This window comes from Chiloscyllium plagiosum, unplaced genomic scaffold (genome assembly GCF_037043375.1).
Source record: "Chiloscyllium plagiosum isolate Xiang-an unplaced genomic scaffold, Cpla_swu_hap1 HiC_scaffold_18, whole genome shotgun sequence".
Lineage (NCBI taxonomy): Eukaryota > Metazoa > Chordata > Chondrichthyes > Orectolobiformes > Hemiscylliidae > Chiloscyllium > Chiloscyllium plagiosum.
This window is the reverse complement of record NW_028270156.1, coordinates 36,384,736-36,407,277: the sequence shown is the minus strand read 5'-3', so window position 1 is coordinate 36,407,277 and position 22,542 is coordinate 36,384,736. Positions and strand designations below refer to the sequence as shown.

The 22,542-nt window shown below is 47.3% G+C and overlaps 2 non-coding genes across 2 annotated transcripts; one reads left to right on the top strand and one right to left on the bottom strand.

Annotated features, from left to right (window-relative positions):
* Positions 1–2,766: 2,766 nt before the first annotated feature.
* LOC148146892 (signal recognition particle RNA) lies at positions 2,767–3,064 on the top strand. The gene has a single exon (XR_015760328.1).
* Positions 3,065–19,956: 16,892 nt separating this feature from the next.
* On the bottom strand, positions 19,957–20,254 carry LOC148146891 (signal recognition particle RNA). Its single transcript, XR_015760269.1, has one exon.
* Positions 20,255–22,542: the final 2,288 nt, after the last annotated feature.

Sequence of the window (22,542 nt, the reverse complement as noted above, 5' to 3'; positions counted from 1 at the left end):
AGGGACCAAAGGAGGCAGAGGATTGGATTACTGTCAAAAGCAGGAAGAGGAAATCTCCCAAAGCCACCCAGCAAAGGGGGAAGCGACACCTACACGACGAGGATACAGGCAGCTCTTCCGACGGTGAGGGCGGGCGCAAGGAGGGTCGTCACCAAAGGAAGAGACAGAGCGACGCGGGGAAATAGGAGGGCAGCACCGCCCAAACAGGGAAAGACAATCTCTCTGAGGGGATGGGTAAAGGCCTCCCCCGAACCAGTGAGAACCAAGAGGTACCCACCGGCCCACAGCTCCAGGTAACTGAGAGCAGCGGTCCTGTGACAGCCCCGCTGTCAGATGGAGAACTGGACTATGCGGACCCTGGGCCCGACCCGAAGACACCAGAGCGGGGAAATGGCTTCAGCGTGGAGCTGGACAGCTACCTCAGCCCTGGGAGGGTCCAGCAGTTTGCCGTCACCACGGGGATGCACACAGCTACCCCAGAGGGGCAAGACCAGCAGCAAATGGACAGTGTCAACCTTGTAAACTGTTAAAATGGGGTTAAAAATTGCCAGAATCAATGTGCGTAGCATCAAATCGGCTACGCAATGTGTTTCTACGATGGCCTTCCTGGCCAACGTTAAAGCCAACGTCCTGTTCCTGCAGGAGTGTGGGATAATGCACCTCAGCAGCTACAGGAGATGGTCGAGCTTGTGGGCCCATAGGCCGTCGGTTTGGTCGGGGGGCAATGATAGCCGCGCCTCCAGCCTGGGTATCCTGTTGCGAGGAGGCAACTTCACCATCTCTGAGGTTAAGGAGGTGGTGGGCGGGCACCTCCTCATTGCCGACATCATGTACAGGAATGCTCCCCGAGACTGATTAATGTGTACGCTCCAGTGGGTAAGAGTGAACGGTTAGCCATCCTGCAGCAGCTTCCACTGTTGCTGGCTACGTCCAGGCCGGTCATTCTGGCCGGAGACTTCAACTGTATCATTGATGCAGATGGACGATCTGGTGGGGGGGACAGTAAACTGGACGCCACATCCAGAGCCCTGATGGACACGGTAAAAGATGCCAAGCTGCATGACGTCTTCAGCACCCCTGCAGATGGAGCGCAGCGTAGATACACCTGGTCACGGGCAGACGGGTCTATCCGCTCAAGGATAGATTACCTGTTTGTGTTCCGTACGCTCTCGGTCAGATCCACCGACGTCAAGCCGGTGTTCTTCTCTGACCACTGCCTCCTGCTGGCCGACTGTCACCTACAGGACGAGCAGTGGGCTGGTAAGGGAACGTGGAAGCTGAACACAAAGCTGTTGACCCCAGGAAACATTGAGGAGCTCAAGAGGGACTACGCAGGTTGGAGAACTGTGAAGCCCCTCTTTGAGTCCCTAACGGACTGGTGGGAAACAGAAAAAGGGAACATCAAGAGGTTCTTGATGTCCGAGGGAGTCTTGCAAAACAAAGAGATATTGGAGTGCAGATTCATAGCTGCTTGAAAGTGGAGTCACGGGTAGATAGGATAGTGAAGGTGGCATTTAGTATGCATTCCTTCATCGGTCAAGAGTACTGAGTACAGGAGTTGGGAGGTCATGTTGCAGCTGTACAGGACATTGGTGAGGCCACTTCCTGTTGGAAAGATATTGTGAAACTTGAAAGGGTTCAGAAAAGATTGACAAGGATGTTGCCAGGGTTGGAGGATTTGAGCTATAGAGAGAGGTTGAATAGAGGTTGTTTTCACTGGAGTGTCAGAGGCTGAGGGGTGACCTTATAGAGGTTCATAAAATCATAAAGGGTATGGATTGGATAAATAGACAAAATGTCTTCCCTGGGTGGGGAGTCCTGAACTAGATTAGATTAGATTACTTACAGTGTGGAAACAGGCCCTTCGGCCAAACAAGTCCACACCGCCCCGCCGAAGCACAACCCACCCATACCCCTACATTTACCCCTTACCTAACACTACGGGCAATTTAGTATGGCCAATTCACCTGGCCCTGCACATCTTTGTGACTATGGGAGGAAACCAGAGCACCCAGAAGAAACTCATGCAAACACGGGGAGAATGTGCAAAGTCCACACAGTCAGTCGCTTGAGGCGGGAATTGAACGCAGGTCTCTGGCGCTGTGAGGCAGCAGTGCTAACCACTGTGCCACCGTGCCACCCACTAGATGGCATAGGTTTAAGGTGAGAGGGGAAAGATATAAAAGAGACCTTAGGGGCAACTTTTTCATGCAGAGGATGGTATGTGTATGCAATGAGCTGCCAGAGGAAGTGGTGGAGGCTCGTACGATTGCAACATTTAAAAGGCATCTGGATAGGAAGGTTTTAGAGGGAGTCGGACTGCGTGCTGGCAGTTGGGTACTAGATTGGGTTTGGATGTCTGATCGGCATGGACGAGTTGGACGGAAGGGTCTGTTTCCGTGGCTCCAAGGTGCTATGATTGCAGACTCCAACAAAGCTGGTCATAATTTGCAAAGTGTCCATTCATCATATCGGAACATCTTCATGTTGCCATACTCGAAATCAATTGCTTTTCTCCAGCACTGATCTACTCGACTGTGTCTGCAATGAAAGAGCACATTTGGACAAATTCAGCAAACGACAGTCATTCTGCCAAATGCAATCAACGCTCTCACTCAGAGGCAGAGTAAGGCGGAAAGTAGCAGCTCATGCGCCAATTCCTCCAGACGACCAACTGCAGCCGCCTGTTGTCTTTGCAGCAACGTCTGCAGTGGAGCTGTTGCTGCCGTTTGAACTGAAGGGAACTGAGGGAAGCGCCACGCGATCGCCGGGGGCTGTGGCGCGCGCCTGTAATCCCGCTGCTGGGAGGCTGAGGCTGCCGGATGACTTGAGGTTGGGAGTTCTGGGCTGTTGTGGTCTGTGTCGATCGGGTGCCCACACTCAGGGCAGTGTCCACATGGTGCTCCTCGGGGAACTCGGGTGTACCAGGTGTGCTGCAGAGGGGTGAACCGGCCCAGGTCGGAAACGGAGCAGGTCAAAGCCCCCGCACTGCTCAGTAGTGGGATAGCACCTGTGAATGGATGCAGCAGTGCAGCCTTACCAATACAGTGAGACGCAGTCTTTTACACCATTCTTTACCTTGCGGCATTCCCATCTTTTGCCGTCGGTCGAAACAGTCTCACCATGTCAATCCTCCTTCCCACCTTCCTTCCTTCCTTTCTTCCCCACTCTCTTCCGCCGCTTCCCTCCACATCCTACGCCCGCCACGTTTATTCACTCTCAGGACAACCAATCTTTACAAAGTCAGCGACAAATCCACACAACCGAATCTTTACAAGTCCTCCACACTCACGCAAACACACTCTCTCAGTCATTACCTCACACTTCCCACACTGCCCTTTTCTACCTCTCCTCAATATTCACTTCTCTTTTACTGCTCCCTGCTGTTCACAGCACCTACTGCTCTGAGAAAATCTCCACTTTACACAATTCTACCAGCCACGGCCAGCAGAGAGCGCAAAACTCTCTTCATTTTGCTGCCCGAATGCTCCATTGCTCACATTGCCGAAACTTCCATTGCAACCACCAAGCGTTCAAGCTGCCTCCCGGCTCTTTCCCCTCTCCGTCATCCATTCATTCATTCACTTCGGCAAATGATTCTCCTGCAAAGCCGTGCAACCCTGCAACTCTCACCCTAATGTTGCATGTACTGCAGAAAGAGGGAGAGAGGCAGCAAGATTGTAATTCCATGATTTGTCTTTGAGCCACAATCAAGTTTGCCGCCACCCCATTTTTCCGTGTCCTGTCTGCCGAGTATTCGCTCTTGGAGAAGTCGTCGAGAACGTGTATCACCCTAAATGCGCCTTATTTCCGAAGACGGGCGTTTCCGACCTCGTTGCAACTGGTGGTGTTCCAAATGTGAGATCAATCCGAAGAAAGCTGTGATTTCTGCTGTGATTCTCGCAGTCCACTGGAATATCACCGGTAATCAGTCAACCTGCTGTTTCCCACTCGCATGTCGAAAACAAATCCTGATTTACTTCAGTCCTGCATTTTTTCTGGCAACAATGGAGCGATATAGTAGAACAGGCATAATTTATCCAAGGGTTCTATCCCACAAATACAGCCCCTGCCCTCACTTAGAGTCACAAGATCACATAACGTCGCTGCTTTTACTATTGTCCCAGATGAGGAATTGCAGCAGCCTGTTATCTTTCTCGCAATCACTGCAGTGAAGCTGTGGCTTCTTTTTGAACTGAAGGCGGCTGCATCAGTCCTCACTCCGCACTCATTCACCCCACCTTCACTTATCATTTCACTAATTCTCACATCCTTAGTTTCCCGACAACTAATCATCACAACCAGATCACCAATACATAGACACATTTTGAAACAAACGAATCTTCAACTGTGTCAAGACTAAGCTATCACAGCCGGGCATATCCCGCAGCATATAAATAACTGCTGTGGTCCTGATGCGCCAGTTTGAAAGCCATCCTCAATCTCTTCCATTCTCCAGCCCAGGACCTGGGCCTGTTCTTGAATGTCGCCAAAAAAGGTACTCAGATATGCACTTAACCCTGATCAGTCAAACATTCCTCATCCTTGACGGTGCAGAAAGTAATAATTTTTCGAAGTCCAGTTCAGTAGGTAAGAAGACAAGTTAGAGTGACTGTTTAGAGACGATGGCCCTTCCTCAGAAGCGGATCCGAAACGTTGACTCCGATTTCTCTTCACAGATGCTGCCAGACCTGCTGAGATTTATCAGCCATTTCTGTTTTCGTTTCTTATTTACAGCACCCGCAGTTCTTTTTTTTTAACATTTGTACTATTCCTGGACTATTGTTAAGGCTACATTCGGGGTTTCAGTGGCTCTTTTCTCATTCTCACAAACGAATGTAGCAGTTGATGCAGTCATCTGGCAACACCACTTCCTGTATATACGATTTGGATTCAAACATAAGCAGAATTAGAGGAATTGATTATATCCTGTGTAATTATAAACTCTGTATTCAATGTAAGCTGACAACTCATAAGCAACTTTAGCTTCTTGCACACCACTGCATTTACATTGGCACAAGTCATCATCATAGGCTGGAATTGCACGTTTATTTTTCAGAATAATTGGTACATAAACCTCCAAGATTATACATTTCAAACTGCTGAGGTCACAGCTAGAAGATTCAACCAGGCAGTAACTGCCCGTTTAATGGCATCTTAGTCACACTCCCAATGCACAAAATGCTGACATTGCATTTGTCTTCCTAATTCTCAACCGAAACTTTATGTTAATCTTCAGAGAATCCTGACCTCAGATTTCAAATTTCATTTGTGCTTCAGATTTCCAAAGTCTTTCATCATTTAGAAAATTGTTGATGCCTCCAATCTCCCGACTAAATTGCATATTTGTAGCAATAATGTCAGTGGAGCTATTCCTGCCATTTGAACTGAAAGTTGCTCAGTTAAGACTCCCAGTTGCTATATATATGAAAATGTTGAGTATTCACAATCATGACAGTCACAGCCACAAGAGCGAGTAAAATTATTCAGTTTTTCCACCTCATCTGCTCCATTGACCAATTTTACAAGCACAGCAATATAGAAAACAGGGAATGGAGTTGGCCATTTGACCCATTAAACCCAGCCACCATTCAGGCAGATTATGGTTGATAGGAGAAATAGACAAAGTCTTTTCCCTGGGGTGGGGGAGTCCAGAACTAGAGGGTATAGGTTTGGGGTGAGAGGGTAAAGATATAAAAGAGACCTACGAGGCAACTTGTTTAATCAGAGAGTGGTACACGTATGGAATGAGCTGACAGAGGAAGTGATGGATGCTGGTACAAGTGCAATATTTAAAAGACATCTAGATGGGTTTATGAATTAGAGGGATTTGGACAGATGTGGGCCAGGTGCTGGAAGGTGGCACTAGATTGAATTGGGATATCTGGTCAGCACAGACAAGTTGGACCAAAGGATCTATTTCTGTGCTGTACATCTCTATGACTCTATGACTATGAAAGCATGGGAACGGTTAAAGCATGAAGACCATGGTGATCTGTTGCAAGGGGTCTGTGGAATGCTACACTAGTCAAAAGGTCACCGTGGCAGGATGGGATAAGAATAGTGGAATGTTCTTACGTCAATTAGCAGAGTAAGGTTGGGGCTGAAAGGTCACTATAGCGGAATGAAATAACACAATTAGTAAAATCAGCCTCGCCTGCTAAATATCATCATGGCAGGGCTGGGAAAGGTTGTTACAATAAACATTTGGGACAGGACATTAAATATTTAATTAATAGTTAATAAAGTCAGCCTGTTTGAGATCTTTGAGAATAAATATCTAATTAGTAGTTAGTAGAGTCAGACTGCCTGATACCCTTGACAGTAAAATATCTGATCATTGCATTATAACAATATCAAGTAGGGTCTGGGATGAAAGACCATTGTTGCAGAGCTGACACGAAACATCTAATCTTGACATTAGAATAACATTAAGTAGAATGTCGGAAAAGTATAGTGGCAGAATTAAAGCAATAATGGGAACTAACATCACTGGTTTATTGTATAGCTGGAGTGAGGTAATTTTGATTAACACAGTTGGACATGCTGATAGGCTCACAAAAACATGATAAAAGAAGGTATAAAGAGCCATGGACCCTGAGGTTCGGGGGAATTCAAGAATTTACTTTCTGAGTGTCATGGTTTTTTGTTTGCAAATAAAAGACCCACTCCTTGAAGAACTCTCTGCATCTCCTGGTAATACTCTGTCTCAACACCACATTACTGTTCTCTCCCCATGTTCCATGATACACTTCACCCTTCTAGATCTACCTATTTATTTCGTAAATATCTTTCATGACTGGGCCTTCACAGATGTTTGTCTTCAAAAATTGCACAGATCTGCCACCCTCTGAGTGATGAAATTTCACCTCATCACAATCAGAAATGACGAACTCTATAATCTGAGACAACGTCCCATTCTTGTGAATGCCCTGTCAAGGGGAAAACATTATTCCTGTATGCAATCATTCTGGCCCATTAAGCCTTCACCGGAAGTGTGTTTTTGTTTTTGCCGCTGTTTACCTGTTATTTACTCAACTATGCTATTTAAGTCTGTGATCTGCCTGTATTGCTCGCAAGACAAAGCTTTTCACTGTGACATGTGACAATAAATTCAATTCAATTCAATTCTTTGCAATTCGCAATGCAATCTGCTCTCATTCTTCAAAACTCCAGTGAGCACAGGCCTAGTTGACACAAATTCTCCTCATGCAACAACCTGCCATCCCAACAATCAGCCCAGTGACATTTACTGCATTTCTGCATTGATGGTGTATATTTTCTTTGGTAAGCAGAGCAATACCACACTGAATATTCTGGTCATTGTTTCACCAAAGCCCTACACACCTGCAGGAGATTGCTGTTGCTCCTATACACAAACAATCTTGCAACAAAGGCCATCATATCACTTAGTTTCCCAACCATTTGCTGAACCTGCATCTTAGTTTGACTAATTAGTGTTACAAGGACTCTCAGTTTACTTTGTGCATCAACAATTCCAATCTATCACTATTTAAAGATTTCTTCCTATTCATTTTTGCTTACTGATATGGACAATTTCACACTTAGCCATGTGGTCAATTTGAAGATAAAATCTACTTGATGTGATTGGATCTCAGTGTGACTGAACAGGCCAATTTTCCACCTTGGGACTCATTATGACCCCATGAACTTTAGACTCATGGGGACTCACCATGATGCAATTGAATCTAGAGGACAGAATTTGTTTCATTTTGTTTCATATTTAAGGTTCAGCAGGAAAAAGAGAGCTCCTTGCCAACTTCATTCATCGCTAGCTTGACAGACATTTCTTTCTCCATTTTCAATGATTGGTAGTAAGTGTCTCCAAATTATTAATGTCAATGCTGCAATGACAGCTTCAGGTCCTTGGAAATGTTTTCTTGCTCCTGCTCTTGAACTTGACGGTTGTGAAACTAAAACCTGGGTTGGGGGTATTGGGGAAAGATTAAAATAGGAGTCTTGAGTACGGTGTTCAGTAGCATAAATTAATCTTTGCTTCATGACTGGGCCTTCATCACAATCATTTGCCACATGTATGGCAGAGGTCAGAGATCACTCCAAATCTGGGCCCTGGCTGCCCTCTTAAACACAGCTTGGATTGGAGGAGAAGTCTGTGACACTCTACTATTCCCAATGAACGACAGGATTTTTATACACTTCATGTTACAATAATCAAATGCAGCGTTGATGTCATTGTTCCATCCCCCCAATCTATGCATCCAATCCATCCACCCGATCAAAGATGAACGCCCCTACTGAGAACGCTAGCATCTCCCAAGATCTTGTGATGTTTACCACACTTCCTATACCTGTCCTTGGGTTCCTACAATATATCTTATTGACGAGATCGCAACACTGATTGTTATGTCCCTTCCTAGACATTTGTCAGCTGCATCATAGACTTGCTTATGATTAATGACATTTCAGATTTGGTTATGCCATTCATATCCTTTGCTGACCTTAATATGGACTATTAAAAGGAAGTTAATTTCTATTAATTGCTATCATGGTTGTAAAATCAGCTCCAGTATAAAGTTACTTATAAGCTTATACATAGTCAGGCCTGATACTATGATCCTGTGACAAACCTAACAATTTTGGGAGCAGAAACAAAAACAGAAACTGTTGGAAGAGTCAGCTAGTCTGACAGCACCTGTGGAAAAAAATCTGAGTTAATATTTGGATCAAAGTTTTCCAAGGAAGGGTCACTTGACCTGAAACCTTAACTCTGATTTCTTTCCACATATACTACCAGACTGGGTGAACTTTTCTCAAAATTTCTGCTTTTGTTTTTTGATTGACAGCATCTGCAACTCTTTGAGTGTTAATTTTGGGAGGAGTTTCCCTCTTATCTGATTTGGAAAAGTGAAGCAATCCCAGTCTCTTTGTCTAGCAGCTACCTTTTACACCTTCATCTATTCTGCATGCTGTAAGAGGGTTTAGAATAGAAACTTGATAACAGGGCCATACTGACCCTGTTTTACAATTGTTTCTGTCTCCCTTGCTACCTTATTTGTTGCTTGGGACTGTTATGATCTTCTTTGTATTTTTCCCTTGTTCTGGTCTCCCTGTTGATGAGAAAAAGTTCCCAGCAAAGATATGTATTGTAACCAGTCTCTATGTCACATTAATTCACATTCTAATGCTTGCAGTCAATTCAGGAAATACAAAAAGATGCTAATTCATACTAATTGCTATGAAATTCATAATGTCAATTTTAATAAACAGGAAATTGCTTCTAAAATGGAATTTACTGTCCCAACTCTTTGCATTGACTATTTTGTTTGATAAGATAACATCGATTCATATTTCATTATTAAGACTGAAACTCCGTCATTTGCCCAACTCCTGAATCTTGTCTGAATTCCTGAGGATTGACATGAAAATTGTCAGATTCTTTGTTCTGAATGTTACCTTAGAATCATCTTATTCTCAAAGCTATCACTGTTCTAATTTGTGCTCTCTGTCTGATGCTGAACTAAGTAATCTAATTCTGTTTTTGCAGCAAAAAAATCATCTCCACTAAATATAGTCTGAACGAAGATCCACAGGCAGCAATCTGCTGCACCATCTGGTCATGGGCAGCTCCAATAGAGACAAGGAAGAAGCTGAATCTTTTGAGGGGTACAAATGACCTGCAAGATTTTGGGTCAGAAGGAGACCAAAATGGAGTGGGAAAAGTAATGGCTTTGCAGAGGGTTGGGAGCAAGTAGGCCACAGAGGATGGGGATAAGAAAGAGACTACAGAGGGTCAGAAAAATAAAGAGGCTTCAAGGAACAGTGAGGACAAAAAAGAAGTCTCCATATTTGATGGAGCAGAAAGAGCCTGCAAGCTTGTGATTGATTAAAATCAGGAAGGACAAATGGAGTGGCTGCAGAGCTGGGGGAAACCACAAGTGGCAGGTTGAAAGGGGTGGGGGTGGGGGATGGGAGGTGACTGCACATGTTGGGCAGAGGAATGGCTGCAAGCCGGTCAGATAAGCAGATTTTTGGGAAGGAATGGTGAGCTGCAAAGAATGCGGGTGCAGGGAAGGTGAAAAGAAAAGAGAAGATTTTTAAGTTTGGCAACAAAGGAGAATGCACCTAAATCAGAGCTATGGCACTTGTAATCACTGAGACTATGAATTTGTTGCAAATGAATATGGAAACTATAGCTTTTTGCTGTATATCTTGAGGAACCACGTTTTCAGAAAAACACAGTGCAAGGTATTTTAATAGCACAATTTCAGCTGTTGAAATGGTATCAAATATTGACATCTGAGGTGCCACTAAAAACATGCTTACTGCCTGGGTAAGTGTTGGGGAGATTTCACTGGGGTATTTAATGTAGGGCTAGGGAGGGTGACACTAGTTCTGCAACAGACACTTCTAGTTCCAGCCCTGAAATGGTTAACAACAGCCAAGCGAGCTGCTGCTGGCGACTGCATGAGTACCTGGCTGGAACTTGTAAGGGATATGCATAATGTTAATTAAATCTTGGAGCCTGTAAATACCAGCCAGTATCAATTGCCCCATCGAAACTCGGGATTAATAAAGAAATCGATCGGAATCTGTAACTGTTAGACAAGTGTGAATTGCTCTATCGGAACCTGTAACTGTTAAGTGTGAATGGCTCTATTTAAGTCTAAAGTTGATAAGTGTAATTGTCAATTTAAACTGAAACTATTGAAAATGGCTAGCCTGTCAGACGCATAGTAATTCCTTGAAACAATGAACTATTGAATACGGGATCGGAACCGCTCCCGGGGATGGCTGAGCCATTGTCAAGCACAGCAGGAGCTGGACAGGCACTTCGATGCGGCCAATAGGAGGATGGATCCCCAGCACGCGCAGATGAATGGACCAATGGGGAAGGTGAACTGACCGGGGACTCCAGGCAGCGCGAAGTATAATTGTGTCAAGTTTGAACGAGAAGGGAGAACGCCTTCACCAACGAATGCATGCTTGTAGATTCGTTGTACCAGTTAAGATTCTGTGAATAAACTGCTGTCTGCGTCTAACCATAGTTGCCAATGTGAGTCTCTCCTTCCGAAAGAACACTCAAAGACGGGACCCCGCGGGTCCGTCTTAACATTTCTTCTAGCTGCGACCTCAGCGATCTGAAAAGTAGTCTTAGGGTTTTGGAGGCATATGTACCAATTATTCTGAAACATAAATGTGTATTTCCACCTATACCTGATGATTTATGTCAATTTAAATGCAGTGATGTCCAAGAAGCTAAACATTTCTTATGAGTTGTGAGTTTACTCTGCATACAGGGTTTATAATTACAAATGACATAATCAATCCCTCTAATTCTGCTTATGTTTAAATCCAAATTCTATTTATAGAAAGTGGTGTTGCCATATGACAACATCAAAGGCTACATTAATGTATGAGAATGAATAAAGAGCCACTGAAAACCTAAATGTTTCCTTGAGAAAATCTAACAATAGTCTCAGAGCAATAGTCCAAAAGTTAGAAAAACAAAAGGAACTGCAGATGCAGTAAATCAGAAACAGGGACAGAAGTTGCTGGTAAAGCTCAGCAAACTGGCAGCATTTGTGAAGAGCAATCAGAGTTAATGTTATGTCCAAGTCTAAGGAATGGGCACCAGATCTGAAATGTTCACACTGATATCTCTTCTTCGCTGTTGCCAGACCTGCAGAGCTGGTCCTCCAAAAATTATTATTTTGTGCCCTGTCTAGGATGAGGAATGTTTGACTGATCAGGGTTGAATCCATATATGAGTAGATTTTGGCAGCATTCAAGAACAGGCAAGGTCCTGGGCTAGGGAGTGGAAGAGATTGAGGGTAGCTTTCAAACTGGCACATCAGGAGCACAGCAGTTATTTGTATGCTACCAGATATGTTTTTCCGTAACAGTTTAGTTTTAGTGAGTTTGGAGAAGATTTGTAGCACAGATACTGGGCGTACGTTTCCTCACTGAGCTGGAAGGTTTGCTTTTAGACATTTTGTCACCATACTAGGTAACATCATCCTCCTCTATATTGGGGAGACAGGCCGCCTACTTGCGGAGCGATTCAGAGAGCACCTCTGGGCCACCCGGACGAACCAACCCAACCACCCTGTAGCACAGCATTTCAACTCCCCCTCCCACTCCACCGAGGATATGCAGGTCATTGGACTCATCCACCGCCAAACCACAACAACGCGACGATCGGAGGAGGAGCGTCTTATCTTCCGACTGGGAACCCTCCAACCACAGGGGATGAACTTGGACTTCACCAGTTTCTTCATCCCCCCTCCCCCAACCTTGTCTCAGCCGAATCCCTCCAGCCCGGCACCGCCTTCCTGACCTGCAGTCTTCTTCTTGACCTCTCCGCCTCCATCCTACTCCAACCTATCACCCTCACCTTGACCTCTTTCCACCTATCACATTTCCAACGCCCCTCCTCCAAGTCCCTCCTCCCTACCTTTTATCTTCTCCTACTGAACACTCTCTGCTCATTCCTGAAGAAGGGCCTGTGCCCGAAACATCGAATCTCCTGTTCCCTGGATGCTGCCTGACCTGCTGTGCTGTTCCAGCAATAAAGTTTCAACCAACATCATCAGTGAGCCTCCGGTGAAGCACTGGTGTTATGGCCCACTTTATATTTATGTGTTTAGGGTTCCTTGGGTTGGTGCTGTCATTTCCTTTCCTTTTTTCAGAGGGTAGTAGATGGGATCAAAATCGATGTGTTTGTTGATAAAGTTCCAGTTCGAATGCCAAGCTTCTGGGACTTCTCTATTTGGCTTGTCCTGGGGTGGATGTGTTGTCCGAGTCAAAATGGTGCCTTTCCTCATCTGTATGTAAAGCTACTAGCGATAGTGGGTCATGTCTTTTTGTGGCCAGTTAATTTTCATGTATCCTGGTGGCTAGTTTTCTGTCCATGTGTCCACCGTAGTGTTTGTTACAGTTCTTGCAAGTTGTTTTGTAAATGACGTTTGTTTTGTTTGTTGTCTGTATAGGGTCTTTCAAGCTCATTAGCCGCTGTATTGGTGGGTTTATGGGCTACCATGATGCTAAGAGATCTGAGTAGTCTGGCACTACATTGGACAAACAGGCAGAAAACTAGCCAACTGGATACATGAACATCAAAAAGTCACAAAAAAGACATGATCCATTATCTTACATACAGATGAGGAAGGACATCACTTTGACTGGGACAACACATCCATCCTCGGACAAGCCAAAATGAGACACACATGTAAATTCCTACAAGCATCACATTCGAACTGGAACTCTCTCAACAAACTTGGATCCTATCTACCACAGTCTGTGAAAATTAACAGGAAAATGACATCACCACCGGAAATGACATCACCAACCCAAGGAAACCTTAACACATAAATAAAAAGTGGACCATAACACCAGTGCTTCTCTGGAGGCTCACTAATGATGTTACCCAGTGTGGTGTTGAAATGTCTGAAAAAGAAACTTCAAGCTCAGCGAGCAAACTTACATCTATAGTTTCGTCCTGGCACTGTTGAAGATTCATTTGTAGATGTATTGGTGATGAGGTTATAATGATTAGTTGTCGGGATACGAAGGGATGTGAGAATGAGTAAAAGGATGAGGAAATGTGGGGCGAGTGAATGCAGAGTGAACCTGGTGACTGAGACGCTTAATTCAGACACCTTCAGGTCACACGACAGCCAGAGCTCCACTTCATTGCTGTAAATATACCAGGCTGCTGCAGTTCCTCATCTGGGGCAATTGTTGAAAAAACTGCTACGTTATGTGTTCTTATGACTTTACGTTAAGGCAGGAGCTGATTTTGTGCGATCGAACGATTGGATAAATGACACCGGTTCTATTATAGCGCTCCATTGCTGGCAAGAAAAACGCATTGCTGTAGTAAATCAGGATTTGTGTTCAATCATGGAGTGGGAAGCAGCAGGTTGACTGAATGTCAGCGATATTCCAGTTGACTGTGAGAATCGCAGCAGCGAGAAACAGACAGCTTTCATCTGACTGATCTCCCACTTGGATCACCAGTTGCTGCAAAGTGAGGGTAGCATCGCCCACCTCTGGAAATAATGCATATCGAGGGTGCGATTTTATTTGCTGCCTTCAGTATGCAAACAAATTGAATGTTTACATATGTATGGCATGTCCAGTTGTACAGATCATCAAAGTATTTTATGAATAAAGCATATTTTTGAAATGAAAAAAAAGCGGATGTGTACTGCCTGCAGGATTTCCCTGCGGCAGGCTATTTCGATGTGACCTTCAGGAGCGTGAAGAATTGCGAGCAGCTCCTGAAGGTCTTCAAGGAGAAGGAAGGGGAACCTCTGTTCTCCATCTTCTCGGCGGTCCCGTTGTGTTTGCTTCCTGCGCAGAGGAGTCGGGTTGTAACAATCCAGATGTACAACCCTCACGTCCCAGCAGCAGATGTCCTGACCTTCTTGAGGAGATACGTCCAGGTCGAGGGAGAGAGTACCGATGTGGTCGATCCTTTCGGGATCTGGACCAGCAAACGACAGGTCAGGGTAACCCTGAGTGTCGATGCCAGTGGGAACATCCTCCACCCACCCTCCAGCTTTGCCATCGGAGGAAGCAGAGGTTACCTGACATACGCAGGGCAGCCAAAAGTGTGCCGGACCTGCGGGAGGTCAGGCCATATGGCGGCGGATTGCAAGGTGACCGTCTGCCGAAACTGCAAGCAGGAAGGCCACCCGACCAAGGAATGTAAGGAGGCCAAGAATTGTAATCTGTGCGGAGAGGTGGGCCACATTTACAAGGCCTGCCCAAGACGAGGGGCCGCCACCTACGCACAGATGGCCGGAGGTGGCAACACGAGCCGTGGACCGCCCAAGACCAGCAAGGAACCACAAAACAGCACGGGAACGGTGTCTGGAGGCAACCAGAAGGAAGGGCAGGCTGTAGCGGAGCAGACGGCAGACAGCGGGGAGGTGCAGCAGCCGATCCAAGCTCCTTCAAGACAGACGGAGGAAATGGAAGAGAAGGGACCAAAGGAGGCAGAGGATTGGATTACCGTGAAAAGCCGGAAGAGGAATCCTCCCAAAGCCACCCAGAGAGTGGGGAAGCGACACCTACATGGCGAGGATACAGGCAGCTCTTCCGACGGTGAGGACATGCGCAAGGAGGGTCGTCACCAGAGGAAGAGACAGAGCGCCGTGGGGAAAAAGGAGGGCAGCACCGCCCAAGCAGGAAAAGACGATCCCTCTGAGGGGATGGGTAAAGGCCTCCCCCGACCCGGTGAGAACCAAGAGGTACCCACCGGCCCACAGCTCCAGGTAACTGGGAGCAGCGGTCCTGTGACAGCCCCACTGTCAGATGGAGAACTGAACTATGCGGACCCTGGGGCCGACCCGAAGACACCAGAGCGGGGAAATGGCTCCAGCGTGGAGCCGGACAGCTACCTCAGGCCTGGGATGGTCCAGCAGTTTGCTGTCACCACGGGAATGCACACAGCTACCCCAGAGGGGCAAGACCAGCAGCAAATGGACACTGTTAACCTTGTAAACTGTTAAAATGGGGATAAGAGTTGCCAGCATCAATGAGCGTAGCATCAAATTGGCTACGCGATGTGTTTCTACGATGGCCTTCCTGGCCAACGTTAAAGCCGACGTCCTGTTCCTGCAGGAGTGTGGGATACCGCACCTCAGCAGCTACAGGAGATGGTCGAGCTTGTGGGCCCATAGGCCGTCAGTTTGGTCGGGCGGCAACGATAGCCGCGCCTCCGGCCTGGGTATCCTGTTGAGAGGAGGCAACTTCACCATCTCCGAGGTTAAGGAGGTGGTGGGCGGGCACCTCCTCGTCGCCGACATCATGTACAGGAATGTTCCCCTGAGACTGATTAATGTGTATACCCCAGTGGGTAAGAGTGAACGGTTGGCCGTCCTGCAGCAGCTTCCACTGTTGCTGGCTACGTCCAGGCCGGTCATTCTGGCCGGAGACTTCAACTGTATCATTGATGCAGATGGACGATCCGGCGGGGGGGACAGTAAACTGGACACCACGTCCAGAGCCCTGATGGACACGGTAAAAGATGCCAAGATGCACGACGTCTTCAGCACCCCTGCAGACGGAGCGCAGCGTAGATACACCTGGTCACGGGCAGACGGGTCTATCCGCTCAAGGATAGATTACCTGTTTGTGTCCTGAATGCTCTCGGTCAGATCCACCGACGTCAACCTGGTGTTCTTCTCTGACCACTGCCTCCTGCTGGCCGACTGTCACCTACAGGACGAGCAGCGGGCTGGTAAGGGAACATGGAAGCTGAACACAAAGCTGTTGACCCCGGGAAACATTGAGGAGCTCAAGAGGGACTACGCAGGTTGGAGAACCGTGAAGCACCTCTTTGAGTCCCCAGCGGACTGGTGGGAAACAGTAAAAGGGAACATCAAGAGGTTCTTCATCCTCAAAGGTGTTCAGGAGGCGAGAGAGAGGCGGGGAAAACTGTCCCAGCTCCAGGAAAGTATGCAGAACCTGCTCCTGCTGCAGACGATGGGGGTGGATGTCACGGAGTACCTCAAGGAGGTGAAGGGCCAGCAAGCCTCACTCTTTGCTTCGGAGGCCTCCAAGATAATCTTCCGGTCCAGGGTCCGCTCGGTGGAGCAGGACGAGACGTGCTCACGTTTCTTCTTCCAGAAGGTGCACAAAGAGAGCTCTGTGCTCAGCAGCCTGAAGGAAGAAGATGGCTCGCTAACGTCATCTCAGGCTGACGTCATGAGGATCAGTAAATCCTTCTACGCCAGTCTGTATGACGCGAAGCCGACCGAAAGCACAGCCTCCCAGTCGTTCCTGTCCTCTATCACGGAGGTCTTAGACGACAGAACACGGGAGTGGCTGGACCAGCCGCTATCTCTGGACGAGCTGACCAAGGCCTCGAGTCCTACGAAAAGAATAAAACTCCCGGAAGCGACGGCTTACCGGTCGAGCTCTATTCTGCTCTATGGGACTTGACTGGCCAGGACCTGCTGGAGGTGTATGTCAGTATGCTTCGGGCAGGTACCATGAGTGAATCCATGAGGAAAGGCATCATCACCCTCGTATACAAGCGGAATGGGGAGAGGGAGGAACTCAAAAATTGGAGACCAATCTCACTGTTGAATGCAGATTACAAAATTCTGTCAAAGGTAATCGCCAACCGGGTCAGGTCTGCTCTAGGGTCAGTGATTCACTCTGACCAAACCTGTGCTGTGCCGGGCAGGAAGATCGCTGAGAGTCTCGCACTCCTCAGGGATACGATCGCCTACGTGCAGGACAGAGGATTGGACACCTGCCTGATCAGCCTGGACCAGGAGAAAGCCTTTGACAGGATATCACACACGTATATGAGAGATGTTCTCTCCAAAATGGGCTTTGGGGAGGAAATCTGCAATTGGATCAGACTGCTCTACACCAACATTGTCAGTGCAGTCTCAATCAACGGGTGGGAATCAGATAGCTTCCCAGTCAGATCTGGAGTCAGGCAGGGCTGCCCCCTCTCTCCTGCCTTGTTTGTGTGCTGCATAGAGCCATTTGCCGAGTCCATCAGGAAGGATGCGAGCCTGAGAGGGGTGACTATTCCTGGCAGCGGGGGCCTGCAGGTTAAGGCCTCCCTGTACATGGATGACGTCACCGTTTTCTGCTCGGATCCGCTGTCCGTGCGCAGACTCATGTGCATTTGTGACCAGTTCGAATGGGCCTCGGGGGCCAAGGTAAACCGAGGCAAGAGCGAGGCCATGCTCTTCGGGAACTGGGCCGACCAATCCTCTATCCCCTTCACCGTCAGGACTGACCACCTGAAGGTGCTGGGTATTTGGTTCAGAGGGGCTGAGGCATGCGCCAAGTCTTGGGAGAGCGTATCAGCAAAGTGAGGCAGAAACTGGGCAGATAGAAGCTACGGTCGCTCTCCATCGCGGGAAAAAACCTGGTCATCAGGTGTGAGGCACTGTCATTGCTATTATACGTGGCACAGGTCTGGCCTATTCCCAGAACCTGCGCCGCTGCAGTCACCCGGGCCATCTTCCAGTTTATATGGAGGTCAAAGATGGACCGGGTCCGAAGGGACTCGCTGTACAAAGATCTGGGCAACGGGGGAAAAATACACCCAATGCCACCCTCACCCTGATGGCCAGCTTTGTGTCTGGCTGCATCAAGCTGTGCGTGGATCCCCGGTACGCAAACACCAAGTGTCACTACGTACTGAGGTTCTACCTGTCCCCGGTGTTGCAAAGGATGGGCCTGGCCTCACTGCCGCGGAACGCTCCGAGTAGTTGGACCGTTCCGTATCACCTGTCCTTCGTGGAGAAATTTATGAAGAAAAACACCTTTGACCACAAGTCCATTAGGAAGTGGTCAGCACATAGTGTCCTTGAGACCCTTCGGGAAAAGGAGAGGGCGGATCCTATCGAGCGGTTCCCTGAGCAGACTGTCAAAGCCATTTGGCAGAATGCCTCATCGCCAGAACTTTCCAACAAGCACCAAGACATGGCTTGGCTGGTGGTGAGAAGGGCTGTGCCTGTGAGATCCTTTATGCATGCCCGGACTCTCAGCCGCACCGCACGCTGCCCTCGAAGCGGCTGCGGGGGGGACGAGACTGTCACACACCTCCTTCTGGAATGTGCCTACGCAGAGGAAGTCTGGAGAGGAATGCAGTGGTGTTTGTCGAGGTTCGTCCCAAGCAGCGCCGTGACGCGGGAGTCCGTGCTCTACGGCCTGTCCCCCGGGACGCACACCGAGACGAACATCAACTGTGCCTGGAGGATCATCAACTCGGTGAAGGACGCTCTCTGGGTGGTCCGAAACCTGCTGATCTTCCAGCTGAAGGAGTTGACCCCGACTGAGTGCTGCAGACTGGCACATTCCATGGTCCAGGACTACGTGTTGAGGGACGCGCTGAAGCTTGGGGCAGCTGCCGCCAAGGCGCGGTGGGGAAAGACCACTGTGTAAAGTCTGCCTGCCTAACGAAGAACAGGGGGCCCATGCAGTCATTTGGGCTCTGCTGACGCCTCAGCTAATTATATGGGCATATGATCAAAAAATGTACAGACCTGTATAAAAATGATAAATTTTGATCTCTGTATATACATGTTTACATATATATGGCATGACCAACTGTACAGACCATCAAATTATTTTATGAATAAAGTATATTTTTGAAAAAAAAAGCAGCGAGAAACAGACAGCTTTCATCTGACTGATCTCCCACGTGGATCATCAGTTGCTGCAAAGTGAGGGTGGCATCGCCCACCTTTGGAAATAATGCATATCGAGGGCGCGATTTTATTTGCTGCCTTCTCCAAGAACACATACCCGGTAGTAAGGATACCGAGAACCGGCTTGCCTTGTGACTTCGACGTAAGCCCGGGAATTACGAATGTAACTGCTCTCCCACTCTCTCTTTCTCTCCCGTTCTCGCTGATATTGCAACATGAGGGAACATAAGGTGACAATTGCAGTGTTGCACAGTTTTGCAGGAGAATCATTTGCCGAAGTGAATGAATGAATGGATGACGGAGAGGGGAAGGAGTCGGGAGGCAGCTTGAACGCTTGGTGGTTGCAATGGAAGTTTCGGCAATGTGAGCAATGGAGCATTCTGACAGTGACATGAAGAGAGTATTGCGCTCTCTGCTGGTCGTGGCTGGTAGGATTGTGTAAAGTAGAGATTTTCTCAGAACAGGAGGTGCTGTGAACAGCAGGGAGCAGTAAAAGGGAAGTGAATATTGAAGAGAGGTAGAAAATGCAGTGTGGGAAGTGTGAGGTAATGAAGGCAATGATGGAGAGAGTGTGTTTGGGTGAGTGTGGAGGAATGGTAGAGAGATTCGGTTGTTGTAAAATGTGTGGATATGTTGCTGACGTTGTAAAAATTGATTATCGTGAGAGTGAATAAACGTAGGGGCTGGAGGGAGTGAGTGGGGAAGGAAGGAAGCAGGATTGAGACATCGAGATTGTTTGCACTGATGGCAAAAGATGGGAATGCCGCAAGGTAAAGAATGGTGTAAAAGACTGCGTCTCACTGTATTGGTCAGGCTGCACTGCTGCATCCATTCACAGGTGCTATCCCACGACTGAGCAGTGCGGGGGCTTTGACCTGCTCCGTTTCCGACCTGGGCCGGTTCACCCCTCTGCAGCACACCTGGTACACCCGAGTTCCCCGAGGAGCACCATGTGGACACTGCCCTGAGTGTGGGCACCCGATCGACACAGACCACAACAGCCCAGAACTCCCAACCTCAAGTCATCCGGCAGCCTCAGCCTCCCAGCAGCGGGATTACAGGCGCGCGCCACAGCCCCCGGCGGGTGCGTGGCGCTTCCCTCAATTGCCTTCAGTTCAAACGGCAGCAACAGCTCCACAGCAGACATTGCTGCAAAGACAACAGGCGGCTGCAGTTGGTCGTCAGGAGGAATTGGCGCATGAGCTGCTACTTTCCGCCTGACTCTGCCTCTGAGTGAGAGCGTTGATTGCATTTGACAGAATTACTCTGTTGTTTGCTGAATTTCATCTGTCTAAATATGCTCTTTCATTGCAGACACAGTCGAGTGGATCAGTGCTGGAGAAAAGCAATTGATTTCGAGTATGGCAGCGTGAAGATGTTCAGATATGATGAACGAACACTTTGAAAATATGACCAGCTTCGTTGGAGTCTGCAATCATAGAGTCAAAGACTCTTAGAGATGTACACCACGGAAACAGACCCTTCCGTCCAACTCATCCATGCCAATCTGATATCCCAACCCAATTTAGTCCAACCTGCCAGCACCCAGCCCATATCCCTCTAAACCCTTCCTATTCATATACCTATCCAGATGCCTTTTAAATGTTGCAATCGTACTAGCCTCCACCACTTCCTCTGGCAGCTTATTCCATACACATACCATCCTCTGCATGAAAAAGTTGTCCCTTAGGTCTCTTTTATATCTTTCCCCTCTCACCCTAAACCTATTCCCTCTAGTTCTCAACTCCCCAATCCCAGGGAAGATACTTTGCCTATTTATCCTATCCATGCCCTTCATGATTTTGCATAAGGTCACCCCTCAGCCTCTGATTTTCCAGGGAAAACAGCCCCAGCCTATTCAAGCTCTCTCTATAGCTCAACTCCTCCAACCCTGGCAACACCCTTGTCAATCTTTTCTGAATCCTTTCAAGTTTCACAACTTCCTTCCGATAGGAAGGAGACCAGAATTGCACGTAATATTCCAAATTTGGCCTAACCAATGTCCTGTACAGCCGCAACATGACCTCCCAACTCCTGTACTCAATATTCTTGACCTAAGAAGGAAAACATACCAAACACCGTCTTCACTGAGCTATCTACCTGTAACTCCACTTTCAAGCAGCTATGAATCTGCACTCCAAGGTCTCTTCCTAAGATTTGCTTTGCCAAAATGCAGCACCTCACATTTAACTGCCACTTCTCAGTCCATTGTCCCATCTCATCAAGATCCTGTTGTAATCTGAGGTAACCTTCTTTGCTGTGCACTACACCTCCAAGTTTGGTGTCATCTGCAAATTTATTAATTCTATCTCTTATGCTCACATCCAAATCGTTTATTTCAATGATAAAATTAGTGGACCCAGCACTGATCCTTGTAGCACTCCACTGGTCACAAGCCTCCAGTCTGAAAAACAATCCTCCACCACCACCCTCTGTCTTCTACCTTTAAGCCAGTTCTGTTTCCAAATGGCTAGTTCTCCCTGTATTCCATGAGATCTAATCTTGCTAACCAGTCTCCCATGGGGAACCTTGTCAAACGCCTTGCTGAAGTCCATATATATCACATCCACCACTCTTCCCTCACCAATCCTCTTTGTTACTTCTTCAAATACCTCTATCAAGTTTGTGAGACATGATGTCCCATGCACAAAGCCACGTTGACTATCCCTAATCAGTCCTTGCCTTTCCAAATACATGCACATCCTGTCCCTCAGGATTCCCTCCAACAACTTGCCCACCACCGATGTCAGGCTCACCAGTCTATGGTATCCTGGCATGTCCTTACCACCTTTCTTAAACAGTGGCACCACATTTGCCAACCTCCAGTCTTCTGGCATCTCACTTTTGACTATTGATGATACAAATATCTCAGCATGGGGCCCAGCAATCCCTAGCTTCTCACAGAGTTCAAGGGTTCACCTGATCAAGTGCTGGAGATTTATCCACACTTATGCATTTTAAGATATCCAGCACTTCGTTCTCTGGAAGATGGAGATTTTTCAAGATGTCACCATCTATTTTCCTACGTTCTATACCTTCCATGTCTTATTCCACAGTAAACACTGATACAAAATATTCATTAGTATCTCCCCATCTCCTGTGGTTCCACACAAAGGCTGCCTTGCTGATTATTGAGGGGCCCTATTCTCTCCCTAGTTACTGTTTTGTCCTTAATATATTTGTAAAAACCCTTTGGATTCTCCTTAACTCTATTTGCCAAAGCTATCTCATGTCCCCCTTTTCCCCTCCTGATTTCCCTCTTAACTATACTGGTACTGCCTTCATATTCTTCTAAGGATTAATTCAAGCTATCATGTCTTGACATATGCTTCCTTCTTTTCCTCAACCAAAACCTCAATTTTTTTATTCA